Source organism: Euprymna scolopes, chromosome 1 (genome assembly GCF_053919585.1).
Source record: "Euprymna scolopes isolate OS-2025 chromosome 1, ASM5391958v1, whole genome shotgun sequence".
NCBI lineage: Eukaryota > Metazoa > Mollusca > Cephalopoda > Sepiida > Sepiolidae > Euprymna > Euprymna scolopes.
This window is the reverse complement of record NC_136482.1, coordinates 120,518,637-120,525,814: the sequence shown is the minus strand read 5'-3', so window position 1 is coordinate 120,525,814 and position 7,178 is coordinate 120,518,637.

The following is a 7,178-nucleotide window of genomic DNA, read 5'->3' as shown; positions in this document are numbered from 1 at the left end:
GAAATTGACTTGTAACCTAAACCATCCTTATGTGAATTCACAATTTTAGTCCTAAGATCATTACTAAGCTCTTTTTTCTTCCCCATTCTAATAATTTTTATTCTTTTATTGGTTTTCAGTTGATATCATTTTAATTTCTGAAAAATGCAAAAAACGAAATGAAATTAATCAAAGGTTGTATAAAAGCATTCAAAATAAGAATCAAACAGGAAACAAACAGTCAGAAACTCGATAAATACTGAAAAAATAAGGGGGTATGATTATTTTTGAACATTGCAGATTTTATAAATAACTGTATATTTCTTTTATTACAAGTATCCCGAGATTTTAAAATGACGAAAATGATCGGAAGACGTTTATTAAGAATATGTATCAATATGGACGTAAACAATAAATTCTTACAAAGTTACACCTAATAAACTCAATTTTCAAGAGGGGGTATGAATAATATCGGGCACAAGTGTATATTAAGATTCTGAGACCTTCTCTTTGCAAAGAAAAAGAGAAACTCTTAGGGCTTGATCTAGTTTCTATTTAATAATTAATTCATCCATCCTCTTTTTTTCTATATACATATATTCCCCCCTACCTTTTCATCTCCGATTCATTGTCCCATCTTTTCCTTTTAAAACGTAATTAATCTCGATTTTAGCTCTGTTGAGCGAGCTTCGAAATCGGTCAGCTGGCACATTCATTTTTATTTTTTAATTTCAAAATCTTAAATAAATAATGTTTTCGAACAAATTTAAATTTAGTGTTTACATAGCCATAATAAAATGTTCTACCCGAAAGAATATATATATATATATATATATATATATATATATACATATATATATATATATATATATATATATATATATATATATATATATATATATATATATATATAGCCAGACTTTGTGTGAACATCCTGTAGATTATGTAGCCAGACTTTGTGGGCACCGTGCAATATATATATATATATATATATATATATATATATATATATATATATATATATATATATATATATATATATATATATATATATATATATACAGGGTGCCCACAAAATCTGGCTACACAAAGTCTGGCTGCAGAATGTAGCTAGACTTTGTGGAAGCATCCTGTATATATACCACCGGGAACACAATAAAGAGACGACCCCCCAAATGACCCAGCTGCTTCAACAGCAGAATGGGCAAAAAAAGTTACTTGAAATTATTGAAATAATGAAAAATAAGAGTTTTTATTTCATAGTAGGGACTTGCTTCCACCCGCAGGGAAGTTTTAACGCACTCTTTATTTTACCAAAATGTTTCAATGACCAACATTTTTTAGCTCCAAAAAAAACTTTTTTAAATTCTTTAAATTAGAAATGATCAAACTGTAATATATAAAAATACGGAATTGCGCATAAGGATTGTCACGCAATCACCAACACAAAAAAGGATGTATTAGATACCATGAAAAAAGACAACGGATCATATATATATTTAGTTAGTTACAACGAGAAATATATATAGTTTTCGTATTGTTACAAAATTTGAATTATTATAATAAAACTTTTTCACTACCCGTCTAATCGAGATTTATTAGTGTTTAATGACAACGAAAAAAACTTTTTTCCGAGAAAATATATCTAGGTTACTATCATCCATGTATATGACAAGTTGTTCTTCATTCCTGCACTAGAAGCGCCGATATATTTCTATCCGTGTGAAACACAACCCTCTTGTATGTGGAAATCAGCAGCTTGTATTGTCTGGCCTTGTGACTTGCTCGTAGACGTTGGTAACTATAAACTTATTGGGAAATGAACGCGTTAGAATTCAATAGCCTCAAAAGCTCGAAAGTATTGCAAGAATCTGAGTGCTAAACAACTATTCGACAGCCATATTATATTGCGATCATTTTCTACAGCCGGGTATTATTGTTCTCTTTAAAACAGTCTCATAAATATCTTGATAACGAGTTCTGTGCCATTCCATGGCGTTCGTCGTGGGAGATTGCACAGGAAAATGAACCGGTCACCTAGATTAAACCGAAAACAATGAGGAGTACTGTCGGATTCGGAAAATTTAAACATTCAACTGATTCTAATCGTAAATAAATTAAATTAAAAAAAGTCTATCTGCTGCAATATTTTGCGTTATAAATTCATTCTATTTTTTAAAAGACTATCTTATCGTTTTATTTTCCAGTTTTAAAAACTAAGCCGTTACTTTTCCATGTTTAAGCTTAACCATGTTACGTTTCATGCTCGCCTTTTCTATTGTAATTCATGATTTTTACAGATTCCAATAAATTCACTTGGTAATTGTTTAATTCCAGTCTCATTTTTTTTTTGCCCACATTAACACATATGTAATAACAAGGTATGGCACCGGTCTGCTTTCCATAAAAACCCCGCCCAATTATCTTTCTTTAACCTGCCATTCTCTCTCTTTCACTTGTTATTTTTTTTGTAATTAGTAACAAAGTAGTCGCTGAAGGGGTGTGGTTGACATGGAAAGACGCCATAACAAACGTCGCTTATCTCCTTACATTATTTTTTATGAATTTGAATATCAGAAAAATCATCGTGACTTATGTTTTCCTGAACGAAAATTTAAAAAAATATACCACAAAATTGTTGAAAAGATGATCTATAAACTGTAGGTCTTGTTTTAAATTTAATCGTAAAATGAGTGAACGGTGATGCTTTAAAGCGGTTCCAAATGACTAAAACTACCATTTATCCATATTTTCAAACACGGTGAGGTTTAAATGACAAAAATGAATTAAAGTAAATATTAGAAAAAAGTAAATGTTAATATGACATATAGCACAACACCAAGCACTCTAATTCGTTTCATGGAGAGTAGATAATACAGTGGAAGTGTTATCGGCAGCTCCAGTAAGTCTCGCTTCTCCTATTTTGTCATTCAGTCCTCATTCACTGAGTGATTTTTCTGACAAAGGGTGAAGAAAAAGCTGCTTAAAGGTCGGTACTACTTGGTGACCAGTAGTCTGAGATGTAAGAATTTTTTCTGTCTCTGTCTGTCCTTGTGGCCATGTCACTAGTAAGGGTGCTGGAGGTAAACGTTTTGTCTGGGCTGACGTTATCCGCCTGATAGTCAGGGACCCGAACCTGGGATTAACCACTAAGGAGGCTGTCCTATCAGCAGGCGCAAAGTACTGGGACTGCTGTATTGCTATTTGGTGAGTGGATCTGGACCATGCAGTAGTCTCTGGTGGGGCATCTCGATGCCATACTAGTGGGTAATTGTTACGGATTTACCTTTTCGTGTGCTACAAATAAAAAAAATTCCTGTCTTTTTCTCTCTAACTTTCCCTCTCTGTACTGCACTAACCAAGTATGCCGACCTATTCCACAAATCCCAAAACCTCAACATGAATATCTCCAGAATAAAAACTCGATTAAACCTAGAACCCCATATTCCAGCGTAGACCCCTACTACCAGGTCTCCTTCTCCAATATCAGGTGTCTACGTTCCAACCTTCCAGAGGTTGAACCCCAATTACAGGAGACGAAACCGGACATATTATTTCTAAGTGAAACTGGAATAGGGCCGACCACTTCCCTAGATGAGTTCATAATTAATGGATACTCCAATTTAACAGCTAAATCTGACACCCAAGATCGCCATGGGCATGGAATATGTGCCTACATTAAGGATGGATTCCCATGTGGCAGGGATACCTCTAGAGAAGATCCTAATTTACCCTATATGTGCTTCAGGGCTGCACTTGCTAACACCACTGCATTTATATTTGCCCTCTATAGGCCCCACAACAGCGGAGTTACTATCTTTAAGAGCATATCTGAGAAAATAGACCACGTACTGTCTTCACATCCCTCGGCTAACATCCACATCTGTGGTGACTTCAACGTCCATAACGTGGAATGGCTGACCCATTCCAATAAGACAGATGATGAGAGGAGGTTTTGTCATGATTTTGCCATTGCTTATGACCTCACTTAGATTGTTCGCGAACCCACCCGTGTGCCCGATACACCCAATCAATAAGCAAGCCTCTTAGACCTTTTTCTCTCAACTTCCCCTGAGCTATGTTCATGTACCGTTCATTCTCCTCTAGGATCCTCCGACCACTCCGTCGTATCAGTTAAGATAAAAACGAAATGTAAGAAGTCCCCAGACGTACCCCTCCACCGTACTGTATACCGACGCTCTATGGCTGACTGGGATAGCTTCCGTACATTCATATCTGATTTACCTCTGCACTCCATGTTTAAAAAGGAACTGCCCTCTATAGTATAAGATCTGACCGAATGGTTAATTGTAGGCATAGACTAATTCATACTATCTAAAAAAATTCCAACAAAAACCTAACAGCCAGCCATAGTTCTCCCCAGAATGTGCTGCTGCTATCGCGCACAGAAATCACTTTTTCCATAGCTATCAACGTAATACATGCACTGAGACTAAAGCTGCTTTAAGGACTGCCAGCAACCACTGTAAAGGAGTAATAAAAATGCAAGAGAGATATATGCCCAGTCTGTTAAATCCAAGGTAGCTGATCAGCGGCTTGGTTCCCACCAGTTTTGCCAAATAACAAATAGGATCCTGAACAGAAGTGTGTATTCTATCCCAACCATTATCAATGGACCAGAGGTTATCTCGTCAGCGTCAGACAAGGCCAAACTATTTACAAAGACCTTTGCAGCTAATTTTACCCTATGCGACGAAGGCCATCAACTCCCCATATTTCCTCCTATAACACAGAACAAGCTAGGTAACATACAAATATCCGTGCATGGGGTCGCCAAGCTAATAAAAAACCTAGATTCCAGTAAAGCAACTGGCCCTGATGGCATCCCAATTATAGTGTTAAAAAAGCTTCAACCAGAACTTACTCCCATACTTACGGAACTATTTAAGCACTGCCTTAAGGAGAAGTGATTTCCGACCCCCTGGAAGACAACATCAGTTTGCCCTGTATTTAAGAATTCAGGTGATAAGTCATCTCCCTCTCAGTACAGAACAATACGTCTTCTCTGTGTTATGAGTAAGTTGCTGGAATCAATATTAAATAGAGAAATAGTCAACCACCTCAGCAGGAATAACCTTCTTAGTGACACACAATATGGTTTCCGCTCTGCAAGATCTACCGCAGATGTGCTGACGGTTATATCCCACAGGATTAGGGAATCTCTTGACAAAGGCTTCCTTTCTAGGGCAATTGCTCTTGACATATCAAAGGCCTTTGACAAGGTATGGCATAAGGGTCTACTTCACAAGATTTCCAGCTACGGTATAACTGGAAATGTTTTCTCAATCATTAAATCATTTCTCTCCGATAGGCTCATAAGAGTAGTGGTCGATGGACAAAAATCGGAGGCTTGCAATATAAATGCTGGAGTCCCTCAGGGGTCAATCCTGGGCCCAATTCTCTTCCTGATCTACATCAATGACCTCCCTAAACACATACTTAAATCATTCGTTGAAATCTATGCTGATGACACGACAATCTACGGTAACACATCAAAGGCTGTAAATGACGAATTCTCTCTGATTCTCTCTCCTCTGATCTCGAGCGCGTGGTTCAGTGGGGGAATACGTGTCTAGTTACCTTTAATGCATCCAAAACCAAACTCCTATCCTTACATCATCAACGCTCTGATCCCCAGCTGGCATCAATTGCGATTGATGGCTCTCGTCTGAGTGAGGCCCCGTGTTTTGACAATCTTCTGGGTTTAACCTTTACTCCTGATCTGAAATGGAACACGTACATCAAGTCTGTTGCCAAGGTCGCTGGAAAGATGGTGGGATCCTTCAACCGCTCCAGAAGATATCTCTCTACTGATGCAATTCTCTATCTATATAAAAGCCAAGCACGTCCAAGGATGGAATACTGTTGCCATATCTGGGAAGGAGCTGCCAAAAACACCTACCATGCCTTGACAGAGTACAAAATAGACTTCGTGGTTTAGTGGGGGATGCCCTTTTCTCTATCCTGCAACCCCTCTCCCACAGAAGAGACGTTGCGAGCCTATCCTTGTTTTATCGTTATTTTCATGGCAAATGCTCGTCTGAATTCTAATCCCTGGTCCCCCCTTGCCAATCTTTCACGAAAAACACCCGTCTAGCTGAATCCACTGTGAAAAATTTCCCCCACTCTATATCTGTGCCTAAATCAAAACGCGGATTCCATGAACAAAGCTTCTTTCTTAGAACTGCACGCCTGTGGAACTCTGTTCCGTCTGCCTGCTTCCCTCCGGACTACAACTTGGATGTCTTCAAGTCTAATGTTAACAAATTCCTAATGAACCGCCCTCTTAAGTAAACACTTCATCAAATCTCCACACTAAGGTAATGATCTTACACTACCCCTTATCCCTGAGTGGCTTCCGGGCCTTGATAAGTTGTGCTCACTGTGTAAAAAAAAAAAAAAGAAGACATTAGTGGACCCGCTGAGAAAGAATGTGTCATGTAAATCCCGCCCAAATTCTGAAATTCTTAATAAGTGGTAGATTAAATGCCTTTTATATACATTTTACAAAACATGACACGTATTCTTAGCCATTAAATCATACTTTATGAGAGGTACTTATCTAGAAATGGTGCTTATACAATTCTCATACTAACTGTATCTAAAGGAGAAAAGTGTGGAAGGAGAAAGATAGGCTGTGGGCTATTGTGACTAAAAAGGTTATATGGTATATGCTATGTTACCGTTCCCTCACGCAGTCATATTTGGTGATAATATTGTATGAACTATGGTAAATTATTTGTTTTTTTTCCAAACATATACAAGATATTTTATATGCTGAATACATTTCAACATATATAATTAAAATTAAATTAAGACTTAGTAGTATAATACATAACAAAATTAAATTAAAAGTATACCAATCAAGAAAAGAGGCATTTACACCAACACATTTTGTAAGATAACTAAATTTTATTCTGATTAATAAGTAAGTTGTTTACATCTAATCATCTTACCATGGTTTTAATACTTGTTTTAAAACAGGACGAAAGAATATCCAAACGCAGGAAAAGCAATCTGCACTCCTCTTAAACGCAAAAAAGGCAACCACTCATTCATTTATTTATTGCATACATTTATCCTCATCATTTAGTTGCTGTTTAGAACGTTTCGACCAACTATTCCTCTTGCATTCCGTAGGTTATTACCGCGACGAGATAAAAACTCCGAATCTTCTA